This window comes from Oncorhynchus nerka, linkage group LG27 (genome assembly GCF_034236695.1).
Source record: "Oncorhynchus nerka isolate Pitt River linkage group LG27, Oner_Uvic_2.0, whole genome shotgun sequence".
In the NCBI taxonomy this organism is placed as follows: domain Eukaryota; kingdom Metazoa; phylum Chordata; class Actinopteri; order Salmoniformes; family Salmonidae; genus Oncorhynchus; species Oncorhynchus nerka.
Genome location: NC_088422.1, coordinates 94,274,548 through 94,294,947, shown reverse-complemented (window position 1 = coordinate 94,294,947; position 20,400 = coordinate 94,274,548). Strand labels below are relative to the sequence as shown.

At 45.6% G+C, this 20,400-nt stretch overlaps 1 long non-coding RNA gene and 1 pseudogene across 1 annotated transcript; both read left to right on the top strand.

The window, feature by feature from the left end:
* LOC115127276 (E3 SUMO-protein ligase PIAS1-like) overlaps nucleotides 1-15,405 on the top strand; it is a 100,080-nt pseudogene extending 84,675 nt beyond the window's left edge.
* Nucleotides 15,406-16,112: 707 nt separating this feature from the next.
* Nucleotides 16,113-19,703, top strand: LOC135565400 (uncharacterized). The gene is made up of 2 exons (XR_010461615.1): nucleotides 16,113-16,151; nucleotides 16,201-19,703. It is a non-coding gene; the product is annotated as an uncharacterized LOC135565400 (long non-coding RNA).
* The last annotated feature ends 697 nt before the right edge of the window (nucleotides 19,704-20,400 follow it).

Here is a 20,400-nt window from a genome sequence, read left to right as displayed (position 1 = left end):
TGTCTTAGGGGGTGGAAACATAACCCTGACATCTGTCTTAGGGGATGGAAACATAACCCTGACATCTGTCTTAGGGAGGGGTTAGGGGTGGAAACATAACCCTGACATCTGTCTTAGGGGTGGAAACATAACCCTGACATCTGTCTTAGGGGTGGCCAATGCTGGATGCAATTGAGATGAGCTGTGCAGGTGAATTTTGCATCTGTATTGATGGTTTACCGAGAGATCTTGTGTGTGTGTGTGTGTGTGTGTGTGTGTGTGTGTGTGTGTGTGTGTGTGTGTGTGTGTGTGTGCAGGTTTTGTCTCTCTGAGACGAGTTGTCCTCAGGAAGACCACTTTCCGCCCAATCTGTGTGTGAAGGTGAACGGGAAGCCATGCAACCTCCCGGTAAGAAACACAACTCCACACACTGTGCAGTACTGTTAGTTACACACTGTTAGTTACTGTTAGTTACACACTGTACAGTACTGTTAGTTACTGTTAGTTACACACTGTACAGTACTGCTAGTTACACACTGTACAGTACTGCTAGTTACACACTGTACAGTACTGTTAGTTACACACTGTACAGTACTGCTAGTTACAGTACTGTTACTGTTAGTTACACACTGTACTAGTTAGTTACTGTTAGTTACACACTGTACTGTTAGTTACTGCTAGTTACACACTGTACAGTACTGTTAGTTACACACTGTACAGTACTGCTAGTTACACACACTGTACTGTTAGTTACACACTGTACTGTACTGCTAGTTACACACACTAGTTACACTGTACTGCTAGTTACACTGTACAGTACTAGTTACTGCTAGTTACACACTGTACAGTACTGCTAGTTACACACTGTACAGTACTGCTAGTTACACACTGTACAGTACTGTTAGTTACACACTGTACAGTACTGTTAGTTACACACTGTACAGTACTGCTAGTTACACACTGTGCAGTACTGTTAGTTACACACTGTGCAGTACTGTTAGTTACAGTACTGTTAGTTACACACTGTGTCCAGTACAGTACTGTACAGTAGTTACACACTGTCCAGTACTGTTAGTTACACACTGTACAGTACTGTTAGTTACACACTGTTACAGTACTGTTAGTTACACACTGTACAGTACTGTTAGTTACACACTGTACAGTACTGTTAGTTACACACTGTACAGTACTGTTAGTTACACACTGTACAGTACTGTTAGTTACTGTTAGTTACACTGTACAGTACACTGTACAGTACTGTTAGTTACACACTGTACAGTACTGTTAGTTACACACTTACTGTTAGTTACACACTGTACTGTACTGTTAGTTACTGTTAGTTACACACTGTACAGTACTGTTAGTTACACATTGTACAGTACTGCTAGTTACACACTGTACAGTTACTGCTAGTTACACACTGTGTACAGTTACTGTTAGTTACACACTGTACAGTACTGCTAGTTACACACTGTACAGTACTGCTAGTTACACACTGTACAGTACTGTTAGTTACACACTGTACAGTACTGTTAGTTACTGTTAGTTACACTGTACAGTACTGTTAGTTACACACTAGTTACACAGTTACTGTTAGTTACACACTGTACAGTTACTGTTAGTTACACACTGTACAGTACTGTTAGTACTGCTACTGTTAGTTACTGTACTAGTTACACACTGTACAGTACTGTTAGTTACTGTTAGTTACACACTGTTACACACTGTACAGTACTGTTAGTTACACACTGTACAGTACTGCTAGTTACACACTGTACAGTACTGTTAGTTACTGTTAGTTACACACTTACACACTGTACAGTACTGTTAGTTACACAGTACTGTACAGTTACACACTGTTAGTTACTGCTAGTTACACACTGTACAGTACTGCTAGTTACACACTGTACTGTTAGTTGTACTGTTAGTTACACACTGTACAGTACTGTTAGTTACACACTGTACAGTACTGTTAGTTACACACTGTACAGTACTGTTAGTTACACACTGTACAGTACTGCTAGTTACACACTGTACTGTACTGTTAGTTACTGCTAGTTACACACTGTACAGTACTGTTAGTTACACACTGTACAGTACTGTAATGTTAGTTACTGTTAGTTACACACTGTACAGTACTGCTAGTTACACAGTACTGTACTGTACAGTACTGTTTACTGTTACACACTGTACAGTACTGTTAGTTACACACTGTACAGTACTGTTAGTTACACACTGTACAGTACTGTACTGTACAGTACTGTTAGTTACACACTGTACTGTACTGTTAGTTACACACTGTAACACTGTTAGTTACACACTGTAACTGTTAGTTACACACTGTACTGTAATGTTAGTTACACACTGTACTGTACTGTTAGTTACACACTGTACTGTTAGTTACTGCTAGTTACACACTGTACAGTACTGTTAGTTACACACTGTCCAGTACTGTTAGTTACACACTTACTGTTAGTTACACACTGTACTGTTAGTTACTGCTAGTTACACACTGTACAGTACTGTACTGTACTGTTAGTTACACACTGTACAGTACTGCTAGTTACTGTTAGTTACACACACACTGTACAGTACTGCTAGTTACACACTGTACAGTACTGCTAGTTACACACTGTACTGTAATGTTAGTTACACACACTGTACTGTACTGTTAGTTACACACTGTACTGTTAGTTTACTGTACTAGTTACACACTGTACACACCAGTACTGTTAGTTACACACTGTACAGTACTGTTAGTTACACACTGTACTGTTAGTTACTGCTAGTTACACACTGTACTGTACTGCTGTTAGTTACACACTGTACAGTACTGTTAGTTACTGTTAGTTACACACTGTACAGTACTGTTAGTTACTGTTAGTTACTAGTTACTGTACAGTACTGTTAGTTACTGCTAGTTACACACTGTACTGTACTGTTAGTTACACACTGTACAGTACTGCTAGTTACACACTGTACAGTACTGTTAGTTACACACTGTACTGTTAGTTACTGTACAGTACTGTTAGTTACACACTGTACAGTACTGTTAGTTACTGTTAGTTACACACTGTCCAGTACTGTTAGTTACTGTTAGTTACACACTGTACTGTTAGTTACTGCTAGTTACACCCTGTACTGTACTGTTAGTTACACACTGTACAGTACTGCTAGTTACACACTGTACAGTACTGCTAGTTACACACTGTACAGTACTGCTAGTGACACACTGTACAGTACTGCTAGTTAAACACAAACCATACCTTCAATTACAATAAACATTTGATTGAGATGTGGTGTGACTTTTCCCCCTCTCTTTCTCCCTCCCTCTTTCTCTCCCCCCCTCTCCCTCCCTCTCTCTCTCCCTCCACCTGTCTCTCTCCCTCCACCTGTCTCTCTCCCTCCACCTGTCTCTCCCCTCTACTCTCTCCCACCCTCTCTCTTTCTCTATCCCTCTCTCCCCCCCTCTCAGGGTTATCTTCCTCCAACGAAAAACGGTGTGGAACCGAAGCGCCCCAGCCGGCCCATCAACATTACCTCAGTGGTCAGACTATCCACCACAGTCCCCAACACCATCGTGGTGTCTTGGACCTCAGAGGTTGGAAGGGTAAGATATGATAAGATTGATACATTTAAAATTCTCTTAATTTGATTGTTTATCTTAATTGTAAACATTTATAGAAAACGTTTAGTTTCTTTCTGACCTTTTTATTATTATTTTTTGTTGTATTTTTATATTTTTTTTTTAATTTAATGTTTTAAATGTTTTAATTTATTTATTATTGCCCCCTTTTCTACCCAAATTCCTGGTATCCAATTGGTAGTTAGTCTTGTCCCATCGTTGCAACTCCCATACGGACTCGGGAGAGGTGAAAGGTCGAGAGCCACGCGTCCTCTGAAACACGACCCCGCCTAGCCGCACTGCTTCTTGACACATTGCTCGCTTAACCCGGAAGCCAGCCGCACCAATGTGTTGGAGGAAACACCGTGCACCCGGCCCGCCACAGGAGTCGCTAGAGCGCTAGTTACACACTGTACAGTAATGTACAGGCCGGCCAAACCCTCCCCTAATCCGGACGACGCTGGGCCAATTGTGCACCGCCTCATGGGTCTCCCGGTCGCGGATGGCCCGGGATCGAAACCCGGGTCTATATTGGTGCCTCAAGCACTGCGATACAGATGCCTTTAGACGTCTGCGCCACTCGGGAGGCCAATTTATTTGATGTTTTAAGCACTTAGACGTAAGAAATGCTCTGTATAAATAATGTTTTGGACATGCTGGCCGGCCAAACCCTCCCCTAATCCGGACGACGCTGGGCCAATTGTGCACCGCCTCATGGGTCTCCCGGTCGCGGATGGCCCGGGATTGAAACCCGGGTCTATATTGGTGCCTCAAGCACTGCGATACAGATGCCTTTAGACGTCTGCGCCACTCGGGAGGCCAATTTATTTGATGTTTTAAGCACTTAGACGTAAGAAATGCTCTGTATAAATAATGTTTTGGTTTGGTAAGAACAGTGGGGCAAAAACACATGAATAAAAGTGGGGTAGAAAAGTGCAGTGATCTGGATGAAAAAGAGAGTGATTTTAACAACCCTACAGCACCTTCTGTGTTTTCAGAGCTACTCTATGGCGGTGTACCTGGTCAAGCAGCAGTCGTCCACAGTACTGTTGCAGAGACTGCGGTCCAAAGGCATCAGGAACCCAGACCATTCCAGAGCACTCAGTAAGGGTTGCCAGGACGACACACTGTTTACACTGTTAGCACTGTTAGCATGCTAGGTTAAATGTATGGATCTGGCTGAACGGGTGCATGACACACTGTTAGCACTGTTAGCATGCTAGGTTAAATGTATGGATCTGGCTGAACGGGTCCATGACACACTGTTTACACTGTTAGCACTGTTAGCATGCTAGGTTAAATGTATGGATCTGGCTGAACGGGTCCGTGACACACTGTTTACACTGTTAGCATGCTAGGTTAAATGTATGGATCTGGCTGAACGGGTCCATGACACACTGTTTACACTGTTAGCACTGTTAGCATGCTAGGTTAAATGTATGGATCTGGCTGAACGGGTCCATGACACACTGTTTACACTGTTAGCACTGTTAGCATGCTAGGTTAAATGTATGGATCTGGCTGAACGGGTCCATGACACACTGTTTACACTGTTAGCACTGTTAGCATGCTAGGTTAAATGTATGGATCTGGCTGAACGATCTGGCTGAACGGGTCCATGACACACTGTTTACACTGTTAGCATCCTAGGTTAAATGTATGGATCTGGCTGAACGGGTCCATGACACACTGTTTACACTGTTAGCACTGTTAGCATGCTAGGTTAAATGTATGTATCTGGCTGAACGGGACCATGACACACGTGTATCTAGCTACATATTTAGTTCTGGCCTGTTGAAACCAGGCGTCTCGTTCTGTATTGTCATGGCGCTCTGTACTATATTCCATGTGAAGTGTTCATGTACTGTAGAGGCTTGTGCAGGTCTTGTATAGGTGGTCATGATTGCTGCTTCTTCTTCATGTTGTTCTCTGTCCCCCTGCAGTCAAAGAGAAGCTAACCGCAGATCCAGACAGTGAAATCGCCACCACCAGCCTGCGTGTGTCGCTGCTCTGTCCGGTAAACACACACACTCGGTCTTTATACCCCTATTACTGTGCTTTACTGTGTGTGTCCCGACTTGTCTCAATACCCCTATCACCGTTTAACTTGCGTGTGTGTGTGTGCCTGTGTGTGTGTGCCTGTGTGTGTGTGCCTGTGTGTGCCTGTGTGTGTGCCTGTGTGTGCCTGTGTGTGTGCCTGGGTGTGTGTGTGCCTGGGTGTGTGTGTGCCTGTGTGTGTGCCTGTGTGTGTGTGCCTGTGTGTGTGTGTGTGTGTGTGTGTGTGTGTGTGTGTGTGTGTGTGTGTGTGTGTGTGTGTGTGTGTGTGTGCGTGGGTGTCTGTGTGTGTGTGTGCCTGTGTGTGTGTGTGCCTGTGTGTGTGTGTGCCTGTGTGTGTGTGTGCCTGTGTATGTGTGTGCCTGTGTATGTGTGTGGTGTCTGTGTGTGTGTGTGTGTGCCTGTGTGTGCCTGTGTGTGTGCCTGTGTGTGCCTGTGTGTGTGCCTGGGTGTGTGTGTGCCTGTGTGTGTGTGCCTGTGTGTGCCTGTGTGTGTGTGTGCCTGTGTGTGTGTGTGCCTGTGTGTGTGTGTGCCTGTGTGTGTGTGTGCCTGTGTATGTGTGTGGTGTCTGTGTGTGTGTGTGTTGTGTGTGTGGTGTGTGTCTGTGTGTGGTGTGTGTCTGTGTGTGGTGTGTGTGTGCCTGTGTTGTGTGTGTGGTGTGTGTCTGTGTGTGTGGTGTGTGTCTGTGTGTGTGTGGTGTGTGTCTGTGTGTGTGTGTGCAGCTGGGGAAGATGCGTCTGATGATCCCGTGCCGGGCGCTGACGTGTTCCCACCTGCAGTGTTTCGACGCTACGCTGTACATCCAGATGAATGAGAAGAAACCCACCTGGGTTTGTCCCGTCTGTGATAAGAAAGCCCCCTACGAACATCTCATCATTGACGGGTGAGACCCACAAGCCTGTACCAGCTCTTAGTGTCTCTATTTAATACAGAACATAGTGGTCCTACGGGCCTTTCAGAAAGGATTCAGGCCCCTTCACTTATTCCACATGTTGTTGCGTTACAGCCTGAATTTAAATGGATTACATTATTTATTTTAATTGTCACTGGTCTACACACAATACCCCATAATGTCAAAGTGCACTGGCCTACACACAATACCCCATAATGTCAAAGTGCACTGGCCTACACAATACCCCATAATGTCAAAGTGCACTGGTCTACACACAATACCCCATAATGTCAAAGTGCACTGGTCTACACACAATACCCCATAATGTCAAAGTGCACTGGTCTACACACAATACCCCATAATGTCAAAGTGCACTGGTCTACACACAATACCCCATAATGTCAAAGTGCACTGGTCTACACACAATACCCCATAATGTCAAAGTGCACTGGTCTACACACAATACACCATAATGTCAAAGTGCACTGGCCGACACAATACCCCATAATGTCAAAGTGGAAGTATGTTTTTTGAAATTTGTAGTAATTCATAAAAAATGAAAAGCTGAAATGTCTTGGGTCAGTGAGTATTCAAACCCCTTGGTCATGGCAAGCCTAAATAAGTTCAGGAGTAAAAATGCCTGGCAAAGAAGGACACCTATAGGTAGATTGGTAAAAAAAATATATATATATTTTTTTTAAATGCAGACATTGAATATCCCTTTGAGCATGGTAAAGTTAGTAATTACACTTTGGATGGTGTATCAATACACCCAGTCACTACAGAGATACAGATGTCCTTCCTAACTCAGTTGCCGGAGAGGAAGGAAACAGCTCACGGATTTCACCATGAGACCAAACAGTTACAGAGTTGAATGGCTGTGATAGGAGAAAACAACATTGTAGGTACGCAACAATTACTAACCTAAATGACAGTGAAATGAAGGAAGTCTGTACAGAATAAAAATATTCCAAAACATGCTTCCTGTTTGCAACACGGGACTAAAGTAATAATACAAACAATGTTGCAAAGCAATAATATTTTTGTCCTGAATACAAAGTGTTCTGTTTGGGGCAAATTCAATACAACACATTACTGAGTACCATTCTCCATATTTTCAAGCATAGTGGTGGATGCATCATGTTATGGGTATGCTTGTAATCGTTAAGGACCGAGGGAGTATTTCAGGATAAAAAAATAAACTGAATGGAGCTAAACACAGGAACAATCCTCGAGGAAAACCAGGTTGTCTGCTTTCCACCAGAGATTAATTCACATTTCAGTAGGACAAAAACACAAGGCCAAATCTACACTGGAGTTGCTTAACAAGAAGACAGTGAATGTTCATGAGTGGCCTAGTTACAGTTTTGACTTTAATCTACTTGAAAATCTATGGCAAGACCTGAAAATGATTGTCTAGCAATGATTAAAAACCAATTGACAGAGCTTGAAGAATGTTGAAAGGAAAAATGGAAGAATGTTGCACAGGTGTGGAAATCTCAGAGACTTACTCTACTGTAATCACTGCCAAAGGAGCTTCTGCAAAGTATGGACTCAGGGGTGTGAATACTTATGTAAGTGAGATATTTCTGTATTTCATTTTCAATAAATGTGCAAAAATGTCTAAAAACATGTTTGCACTTTGTCATTATGGGGTGCTGTGATGTCATTATGGGGTGTTGTGATGTCATTATGGGGTGTTGTGATGTCATTGTGATGTCATTATGGGGTATTGTGATGTCATTATGGGGTATTGTATGGGTGAGGTGGGGAAAAATCTATTTAATCCATTTTGAATTCAGGCTGTAACACAACAAAATGTGGAATAAGTCAAGGGGTATGAATACTTTCTGAAGGCACTGTATACTGTATACATCAATGTTATTATACCGTATCAGAGAAACTTGCGGCAGAGTCTGTCCCTACAATTTTGTGCAGATTTTCTTACTTTTAGGCTGGAAAGAAGCACATCATCCGGGAACGTGCACTCTAGTCCACTCTATTCAGTTATACTGTATACAGGTCCACTCTATTCAGTTATACTGTATACAGGTCCACTCTATTCAGTTATACTGTATACAGGTCCACTCTATTCAGTTATACTGTATACAGGTCCACTCTATTCAGTTATACTGTATACAGGTCCACTCTATTCAGTTATACTGTATACAGGTCCACTCTATTCAGTTATACTGTATACAGGTCCACTCTATTCAGTTATACTGTATACAGGTCCACTCTATTCAGTTATACTGTATACAAGTCCACTCTATTCAGTTATACTGTATACAAGTCCACTCTATTCAGTTATACTGTATACAGGTCCACTCTATTCAGTTATACTGTATACAGGTCCACTCTATTCAGTTATACTGTATACAAGTCCACTCTATTCAGTTATACTGTATACAAGTTCACTCTATTCAGTTATACTGTATACAAGTCCACTCTATTCAGTTATACTGTATACAAGTTCACTCTTCATTCCTACAGGAGAGATTCAGATGGTCTTTTCTATTTGATACAATCTGTAGTGTATAGATGTATTTACACACAATGACTGTAACACAACGTGCATAACACCGTACACACAATGACTGTAACACAACGTGCATAACACTGTACACACAATGACTGTAACACAACGTGAATAACACCGGACACACAATGACTGTAACACAACGTGCATAACACTGTACACACAATGACTGTAACACAACGTGAATAACACCGTACACACAATGACTGTAACACAACGTGCATAACACCGTACACACAATGACTGTAACACAACGTGCATAACACCGTACACACAATGACTGTAACACAACGTGCATAACACCGGACACACAATGACTGTAACACAACGTGAATAACACCGGACACACAATGACCGTAACACAACGTGAAGACATTGCATGTACAGTATACCTTCACACTGTGTGTCTGTCTGGTCCAGGTTGTTTATGGAGATCCTGAACAGCTGTGTAGACTGTGATGAGATCCAGTTTAAGGAGGATGGCTACTGGGCCCCCATGAGGACAAAGAAGGAAGTACAGGAGGTCTCGTCAGCCTCCTACAGCAACGGACTGGAAGGTGAGAGAGGCAGTGTGTAGGGGCAGGCTTTTGGTCCAGCCCTGCAGCTTTTAACATACCTGATTCCACTACTCTGTTCATTGGACCTTGTATCAGAATGTGTGTTAGAACAGTGCTGGAACAACAGGCTGCAAACCCAGTGTCTCTCGTTGTGTTAGATGATATTATGCTGGCTTGTTATCATTACACTATATGTCTCATGACTATTCCACTGTGTTGCCACTTGCTCTAGGCTGGGGTGTGTAAATCACAGCAGAATAGGCTATATTGATTTGCTTGTTTCCCGTGTCTCTCTCCCCCAGGCTTGCACCGGTCGGCGGTAGGGGAGCAGAGGAGCTCGTCGTCCCACAACGGGGGCAGTAGTAGGATGAAGGTGGAGGTGATCGACCTGACCCTGGACAGCTCCTCAGAGGACGACGATGATGACCAACCGCCCCTCAAGAGGCCCTGCCCCTCCCTGTCCCCCACCTCGCCTCCCATCGTCAACAAGGGGTGAGGCCCACCTCCACCAATACACCTCACACCAATCTCGCCCCTCTCGCCTCCCTCACCCCTTTCACCTCTCCTTCCCCTCTCGCCCCTCCCTTCCCTCTCACCCCTCATACCCCTTTCACACCTCTCACCCCTCTCTCACCCCTCTCTCACCCCTCATCTCTCGCACCTCTCACACACCTCTCACACCTCTGTGTGTGTTAATATTCTCTCTGTCTGTCTCTCTTTCTCTGTGCTGTGTGTGTGTGTTTGTTTGCAGAGTGTTGAACCTGCACCACCAGGTGTCCCCAGTGAGCCGGACCCCCAGCATGCCGTCTGTGGACACCAGCTACATCCCCCCTGTACCTCCCCTCATCCAGGACTACCGTCCCTACTACCACGCCCCAAACCAGCTCACAGGTAACACACTACCACACCCCAACCCAGCTCACAGGTAACATACTACCACGCCCCAAACCAGCTCACAGGTAACATACTACCACACCCCAACCCACCTCACAGGTAACACACTACCACGCCCCAAACCAGCTCACAGGTAACATACTACCACGCCCCAAACCAGCTCACAGGTAACATACTACCACGCCCCAAACCAGCTCACAGGTAACATACTACCACGCCCCAAACCAGCTCACAGGTAACATACTACCACGCCCCAAACCAGCTCACAGGTAACACACTACCACGCCCCAAACCAGCTCACAGGTAACACACTACCACGCCCCAACCCAGCTCACAGGTAACACACTACCACGCCCAACCCAGCTCACAGGTAACACACTACCACGCCCCAAACCAGCTCACAGGTAACACACTACCACGCCCCAACCCAGCTCACAGGTAACACACTACCACGCCCCAACCCAGCTCACAGGTAACACACTACCACGCCCCAACCCAGCTCACAGGTAACACACTACCACGCCCCAACCCAGCTCACAGGTAACATACTACCACGCCCCAAACCAGCTCACAGGTAACATACTACCACGCCCCAACCCAGCTCACAGGTAACACACTACCACGCCCCAAACCAGCTCACAGGTAACATACTACCACGCCCCAACCCAGCTCACAGGTAACACACTACCACGCCCCAACCCAGCTCACAGGTAACACACTACCGTCCCTACTAACACGACCCAACCCAGCTCACAGGTAACACACTACCACGCCCCAACCCAGCTCACAGGTAACACACTACCACGCCCCAACCCAGCTCACAGGTAACACACTACCACGCCCCAACCCAGCTCACAGGTAACACACTACCACGCCCCAACCCAGCTCACAGGTAACACACTACCACGCCCCAAACCAGCTCACAGGTAACACACTACCACGCCCCAACCCAGCTCACAGGTAACACACTACCACGCCCCAAACCAGCTCACAGGTAACACACTACCACGCCCCAACCCAGCTCACAGGTAACACACTACCACGCCCCAACCCAGCTCACAGGTAACACACTACCACGCCCCAAACCAGCTCACAGGTAACACACTACCACGCCCCAACCCAGCTCACAGGTAACACACTACCACGCCCCAACCCAGCTCACAGGTAACACACTACCACGCCCCAACCCAGCTCACAGGTAACACACTACCACGCCCCAACCCAGCTCACAGGTAACATACTACCACGCCCAAACCAGCTCACAGGTAACATACTACCACGCCCCAACCCAGCTCACAGGTAACACACTACCACGCCCCAAACCAGCTCACAGGTAACATACTACCACGCCCCAACCCAGCTCACAGGTAACACACTACCACGCCCCAACCCAGCTCACAGGTAACACACTACACGTCCCTACTAACACGACCCAACCCAGCTCACAGGTAACACACTACCACGCCCCAACCCAGCTCACAGGTAACACACTACCACGCCCCAACCCAGCTCACAGGTAACACACTACCACGCCCCAACCCAGCTCACAGGTAACACACTACCACGCCCCAACCCAGCTCACAGGTAACACACTACCACGCCCCAAACCAGCTCACAGGTAACACACTACCACGCCCAACCCAGCTCACAGGTAACACACTACCACGCCCCAACCCAGCTCACAGGTAATACACTACCACGCCCCAACCCAGCTCACAGGTAACACACTACCACGCCCCAACCCAGCTCACAGGTAACACACTACCACGCCCCAACCCAGCTCACAGGTAACACACTACCACGCCCCAACCCAGCTCACAGGTAACACACTACCACGCCCCAAACCAGCTCACAGGTAACACACTACCACGCCCCAACCCAGCTCACAGGTAACACACTACCACGCCCCAACCCAGCTCACAGGTAACACACTACCACGCCCCAACCCAGCTCACAGGTAACACAACCACACACACACACAACCGTAAATACACAACCACACACATTACCACACACACAACCACAAATACACAACCACACACATTACCACACACACACAACCACAAATACACAACCACACACACACACAACCACAAATACACAACCACACACATTACCACACACACACAACCACAAATACACAACCACACACATTACCACACACACACAACCACAAATACACAACCACACACATACACAACCACAAATACACACACACACAACCACAAATACACACACACACAACCACAAATACACACACAACCACAACCACAAATACACTACCACACACACACACACAAATACACAACCACACACATACAACCACAAATACACTACCACACACACAACCACAAATACATTACCAGACACACAACCACAAATACACAACCACGCACATACAACCACAAATACACAACCACACACACACAACCACACTCACACATACATAACCACACACACACCAACCTAGTACAACACACTGCCTCGACACATTTCTTCAGGAGTCTCCTCAGGGTCTGTGGAGACCAGTATGTCCCTGTATACAGTAAACACTAACTTGTCTGAGTCAGTTGAACCTGTACTGATCATGGTTCATTGTTTATTCACAGATCTGAATTTCTTCTCCTTTCTACAAGGGGACAATCATCAGGTATGTTTTAGATGGAACCCCCCCCTGTAGGCCTCCTGAGGTCAACACTATAGCCTCTAAAGATGTCCCCAGAACTTGGGTTTGGTAACACGATGAATATAAGTGAATGTACCTGTTTGTCCTCCTCTGAAGCATTACAACATGGTGATGGCCGCCGCCGCCGCTGCCTCGGCCTCAGACGACCACGAGCTCCTCCTCAACCACTTCCGTCCCTACACCTCCTCGTCCTCCTCCCAGCTGTTCCTGGACCAATCTGGGGCGCCCTCCTCTGGCTCGCTGGCGCCCGTCAACGGTGGTGATGGTGGAGGAAACAGCAGCGGTGGCAGCATCAGTAGCCTAGTGTCCTCTAGCAGTCTGAGAGACACTCACAGCACACACTCCACACACTCTCACACACACCCCACGCACTCACACACACACCCCGGCGTAGGAGGTCGGTCCAGTGCTGATGTGGCGGCCGCAGCCCTCTACGGGGCCGTCCCCGACGTGATCTCACTAGACTGACGATTTTGTTTTCGGCGACTAGCGACTGACTCCGAAACAGAGGGTTTGTTGGTTGTTTAATGGAGGATGCAGTCATGACTACTAAACTGACGCAGAAACAGTTTAACGGTCCCACCCAGTCTACAGCTCTGGTTTTGAGTTGTGTCGTTAAGGCTGACTCCAGAACAGTGGAATACCTGTCTGTGGCGGAGCCGGTCCCGAGGTGTCGTTTGACTGGGCTGACCCAGGAACAGTTATAAAGTCACACCCCACAGATGGATGGGATTGGCACCTAGTGTTGCTAGACTGAGTCCAGAACAGTTACCTGTTGGTAGCTGGCTCCCTGACATCATTCCACTAGACTGACTCCAGAACAGTTACCGGTTGGTAGCTGGCTCCCTGACGACATTCCACTAGACTGACTCCAGAACAGTTACCGGTTGGTAGCTGGCTCCCTGACGACATTCCACTAGACTGACCCCAGAACAGTTACCGGTTGGTTGCTGGCTCCATGACGACATTCCAGTAGACTGATATCAGAGAGGTCTATGGGTTTCATCTCTGAAGTCGACAGACTGGACCTAGATCAGCTCCCTGCCGGTACCTACCAGAAACGAGAGAGTAACGCTGTGAACAGAGAACAAAAAGTCTACTTTCTCTTTTTACTTTTGGATATTCATTCATTGAAGAATTTTTCTGTCCCGTAAGTAACTTCAGTTGCTATTTTGAAGTGGAGACTGAAGATATACAGACGTTTCCCCTCGATAAAATGAACTTTAATATCTCATTACTTTTCTTTGGTTTTTATCCTGTTAGATCTGATGGGGATTTTCCTCACACATTCATGGCATTACCTCTTGACATTTTCAACTTATCCATCTCTCTCTACTCTTCATTTTTGAAATCACAGTTGAATTTGTTCTCCAAGACAATATCTTTTCCCTGGTTGACTTGTTTGTTACTGTATAATTTGTTTTGGTATTCTGCGTTCTAAGTAAGACATATGAATAAGTCTCTCTGGATAAGTGGATCTGCTAAATGATGTAAACATGCATTCCCTAAGGACTTCAGGTTGATGCTGTGGGGAATGTATAGCTGGGTGGGTGATATTAGACATTTCTGATTTTCGTCTGTTAAAGGGCCAGTGGCGTCAGAATTCTGTTTCCAGGTGTTTTTATCATAGTGCACAACAGCTGATGAAACCAACATGGTAAAAGTGTGAAAAACAAAAGGTAAATCAGTTTTATTTCCTGATAGTTGCTGGATGAAAATAATCTACACAGGACCTTGTAATCAGCAGGTTTGTTTGGGCGGGAATTTCAGCTTTACATGGTGACGTCACCATGTGGTAAATTGGTTGCTAGACCAATAGCAAAGAGACTTCCAAACCTCTCTGCCAATAACAGCTCGTGTTCAGTTTCCCCCCTTCCCACTCAGACCACTCCCGGACCAGTCTCGGCTAAATTCTTGCTTTAGAGCGGGTTTTTTTTCTTCCTAAAAAGCCATTTTTGCCCATTTTTATGGACATCTATTACAGTAAGGTGCTTCATGTTACCTAGAAATGATTTGATATCGATATATAAACGGCTGCATTGGGCCTTTCATTCCCCCCCCCTTCAATTAACCATCTGTGCAGTCATTATCATTATGCACAATATTTCAATTTGACAAGATTTTAGCAGAAAATGTGTTCACATTTGTATGGTTATTAAAACTACGGTAGACACAGAATGCCCATTTAACTTGAGAAATACTCCACAGTAATTTCATGCTTTTATTTGAAACCTCGTTATATTCTGTTGTTTTTGCTTTGGTTTTGCTTATTCAACCACATTTGTCACCTTTTTCACAAAACCATGAATGAACTCAACCCACACAGAGTGCATGTGTATCTGGGCACTTACATATCAGTCAAGTATCCTCCACCTATCACACACTCTTCCTCTCTGTTTTCACCTGGTTGTTTGTGAGACACTCCAGCTAAAGTCATAGCAGAGAGGAGTACCCCCGTAGAGGTGGAGGGGAGTACCCCGTAGAGGTGGAGGGGAGTACCCCGTGGAGGGGAGTACCCCGTAAAGGTGGAGGGGAGTACCCCCGTAGAGGTGGAGGGGAGTACCCCCGTAGAGGCGGAGGGGAGTACCCCCGTAGAGGCGGAGGGGAGTACGGAGTACCCCCGTAGAGGCGGAGGGGAGTACCCCGTAGAGGCGGAGGGGAGTATCCCGTAGAGGCGGAGGGGAGTACCCCGTAGAGGCGGAGGGGAGTACCCCGGTAGAGGCGGAGGGGAGTACCCCGAGGCGGAGGGGAGGTGGACCCCAGAGGCGGAGGGGAGTACCCCGTAGAGGCGGAGGGGGTACCCCGAGAGGCGGAGGGGAGTACCCCGTAGAGGCGGAGGGGAGTACCCCGTAGAGGCGGAGGGAGGTAGAGGTGGAGGGAGTACCCCCCGTAGAGGTGGAGGGGAGTACCCCGTAGAGGTGGAGGTGGAGGTGGGGAGTACCCCGTAGAGGTGGAGGGGAGGTAGAGGTGGAGGGGAGTACCCCCGTAGAGGTGGAGGGGAGTACCCCCGTAGAGGTGGAGGGGAGTACCCCCGTAGAGGTGGAGGGGAGTACCCCGTAGAGGTGGAGGGGAGTAACCCCGTAGAGGGTAGAGGTGGAGGGGAGTACCCCGTACAGGTGGAGGGGAGTACCCCGTACAGGTGGAGGGGAGTACCCCGTACAGGTGGAGGGGAGTACCCCGTAGAGGCGGAGGGGAGTACCCCCCGTAGAGGCGGAGGGGAGTACCCCCGTAGAGGCGGAGGGGAGTAACCCCGTAGAGGTGGAGGGGAGTAACCCCGTAAAGATAAAGACAGACATATCTACTGTGTTATAAATGCTATGGGGATATTGCTAATATGAGAGGCAGTTTCCATCCAACTCAACTGTGGGCAAAAGTTTTGAGAATGACACACATATTAATTTTCACAAAGTGTGCTGCCTCGGTTTGTATGATGGCAATTTGCATATAGTCCAGAATGTTATGAAGAGTGATCAGATGAATTGCAATTAATTGCAAAGTCCCTCTTTGCCATGCAAATGAACTGAATCCCCCAAAAAACATTTCCGCTGCATTTCAGCCCTGCCACAAAAGGACCAGCTGACATCATGTCAGTGATTCTCTCATTAACACAGGTGTGAGTGTTGACGAGGACACGGCTGGAGATAACTCTGTCATGCTGATTGAGTTTGAATAACAGACTGGAAACTTCAAAAAGAGGGTGGTGCTTGGAATCATTGTTCTTCCTCTGTCAATCATGGTTACCTGCAAGGAAACACGTGCCGTCATCATTGCTTTGCACAAAAAGGGCTTCACAGGCAAGGATCTTGCTGCCGGTAAGATTGCACCTAAATCAACCATTTATCGGATCATCAAGAACTTCAAGGAGAGCAGTTCAATTGTTGTGAAGAAGGCTTCAGGGCGCCCAAGAAATTCCAGCAAGCACCAGGACCATCTCCTAAAGTTGATTCAGCTGTGGGATTGGGGCACCACCAGTAGAGCTTGCTCAGGAATGGCAGCAGGCAGGTGTGAGTGCATCTGCACGCACAGTGAGGCAAAGACTTTTGGAAGATGGCCTGATGTCAAGAAGGGCAGCAAAGAAGCCACTTTTCTCCAGGAAAAACATCAGGGACAGACTGATATTCTGCAGAAGGTACAGGGATTGGACTGCTGAGGACTGGGGTAAAGTCATTTTCTCTGATGAATCCCCTTTCCGATTGTTTGGGGCATCTGGAAAAAAGCTTGTCCGGAGAAGACAAGGTGAGCGCTACCATCAGTCCTGTGTCATGCCAACAGTAAAGCATCCTGAGACCATTCATGTGTGGGGTTGCTTCTCAGCCAAGGGAGTGGGCTCACTCACAATTTTGCCTAAGAAAACAGCCATGAATAAAGAATGGTACCAACACATCCTCCGAGAGCAACTTCTCCCAACCATCCAGGAACAGTTTGGTGACGAACAATGCCTTTTCCAGTGTGATGGAGCACCTTGCCATAAGGCAAAAGTGATAACTAAGTGGCTCGGGGAACAAAACATCGATATTTTGGGTCCATGGCCAGGAAACTCCCCAGACCTTAATCCCATTGAGAATGTGTGGTCAATCCTCAAGAGGCAGGTGGACAAACAAAAACCCACAAATTCTGACAAACTCCAAGCATTAATTATGCAAGAATGGGCTGCTATCATTCCGGATGTGGCCCAGAAGTTAATTGACAGCATGCCATGTAATTGTCAATAAAAGCCTTTGACACTCATTAAATGCTTGTAATTATACTTCAGTATTCCATAGTAACATCTGACAAAAATATCTAAAGACACTGAAGCAGCAAACTTTGTGGAAATTAATATTTGTGTCATTGTCATTGACTCAGTCAGAATGTGACATGGTGAAATGGTGCTTCGAGTGATAGACAATATAGAGACAGAATACAGACAGAGGACTTTACACAGTGAACATGTAATGATAATAGAATGAGTGAATTACCAGTCAGGATATAAAGGTATAGAACTAAGCTCAGACTCAACAGTCACAGCTGGTTAAATATACAGGAGACTCTATAGTCATTGGAAGTCAACAACTGCCATGTAAAGCTCTTTCAGAAGACATTAAAGAATGTGTCAGGATCAAAACAATGACAGCAATGTTTGTCACCTTTTCCTGCTGAATCAGTTTTCTACCAACATAGACAATATGAAAGTAAAATACAGGGTTTGTTCAGGCTACTGTACTGAATTTTAAAACTTTCTAAAAATCCCTGCTTTAGTGATAGTCACAATCATCACAGTCACCTACAGTCAAAAACAGATGCTTTTTAGAGAGAGGGAGAGGGAGGGGGAGAGAGAGAGAGGGAGAGAGGGCATTCTGCGGAGTGTCTTTGTAGGCAGGCTTTTCTGCAGTGTCATTCTCTCAAGGTGTTTGTGCTTCAGTCCTCTTCTCTTCCACAGCTCTTCACTTCAAGCCTAATTAGCTTTCCCCTCTTGAGATAGATAATCGCTTGCGACAGCTTCCCCAATCACTCTCCATCTAGTATCCTGAACCAGCGCAAATAACAGATCAACTTAGCAGCCAGTCGATATGGAGACCTTCCTGCCCCCCCCTCTCTCCTACTCTTAACTGATTGACTCTTTGATAGCATCAGACGTGTTTTAAAAATGTCCTCTCTGTATAAACAATGTTGTGCAGTATTTTATTTATTTTGTAATATATAAATATATATAAATCGGATCTATTTTTACACCTGTTTGATTTTCATGGATGTGTGTCTGTGTGTGTGTGAGGACAGAGTTTGGGAAGCGCTGGTTTAAGGTAGACCAACAAAGTGAGACTAAGATTTGAGGTTAGGAGTTGACCCAATCAGAAATGTCTTTATTTATTTAGATGGTTGAGTTTCTTTTTGTTTCAGATGTGTTGTTGATGTCATTGCTCTAGATCTCTGTGATCTCTTTTTGTCGGTTAAGACAAGGTGAGAGCAGACATCATAGAATGTGTTCCCGTTTCAAATGCTATGTGTAGCCTAACATGGGCATGGAATGGCCTTATTGTGAAGTCCTCTCCCATTGGTAATATTATGATGTCCGTATCACCCCCCCCAATCCCATGTGTTTCAACAGTGTCACTTCCTCCAGTGTTAGTTTGTGTTTTTGCATCATCCAAAAACATGAGATGAAATTCATTTCTATATTTTCAGAAAGAAGAGCTGGACTTGGACTTAAACCTAAAAAAAAGGCTCCAATTTACTAAATGAATTTCAGGAGCGGATAAGTTTCCAGCTGCCCTCACTGCCTTAACCCCCAGGTTCTGCTTCCACATTTCCAAACAGAGAGTGAAACGGCTTTTCTTAGGAACATGGAACGGTGTACAGTAGACCGATGTCAGTTTGTAGAGAGTACTAGGTGAAAAACAGAATATTTATTACTTGCGTTGGAAGAAATTGTTTACTTATTGAATGTTTTCTGTCTAATGTATAGGAGTTTAGATGTAATAAAAAAGCATTTTTGTTAACTATGGGTTTTATCTTCATTTTAGTTCACAAACAAATAGATTGAAGGTATGGGATCATCCATATTTTGTTCCTTGTCTCTAGTCACGATTTTATGTGTACCATATATTAGCTTGTCAAAATCGAATCTGATCTGTGGCGTTTTTAACCTCTTTGTCAGGAACATATACATACAGTATTAAATACTCATGTGGAATGGTAACATGTTTCATTTCCACTGCCAATAAGTGGCTTACAAAATACATGAATATACAATAGTGTATGTTATTACCACAACCGTACACTGGGTGGCAGTAGACACTCATTTTGCAGTCCGCGTTAGACGAGGCAGAGTCTAAATCAAATTGTATTGGTCACACACACATATTTAGCAGATGTTATTGCAGGTGTAGAGAAATGCTTGTGTTCCTAGCTCCAACAGTTCACAACACTCTTGGGTACAACTAGTCACTCAAAGGAGTGGGATGCAATTACAAGAAGTTACATTATTCTATTCTAGAAGTTACATTATTCTATTCTAGAAGTTACATTATGAGATGGAAATACTTCACCACATATTAGTGAACAGATTTAAAAGGATCATATTCGTTGTGGAATCCAACAGCTTATAGCAGCATGCAGGGAAACATCATAACTATGCACACTACTCCGTCTAGGAGGAGCCATGTGTGGGAAGGCTTGTCGTCAAAATATGGAGAT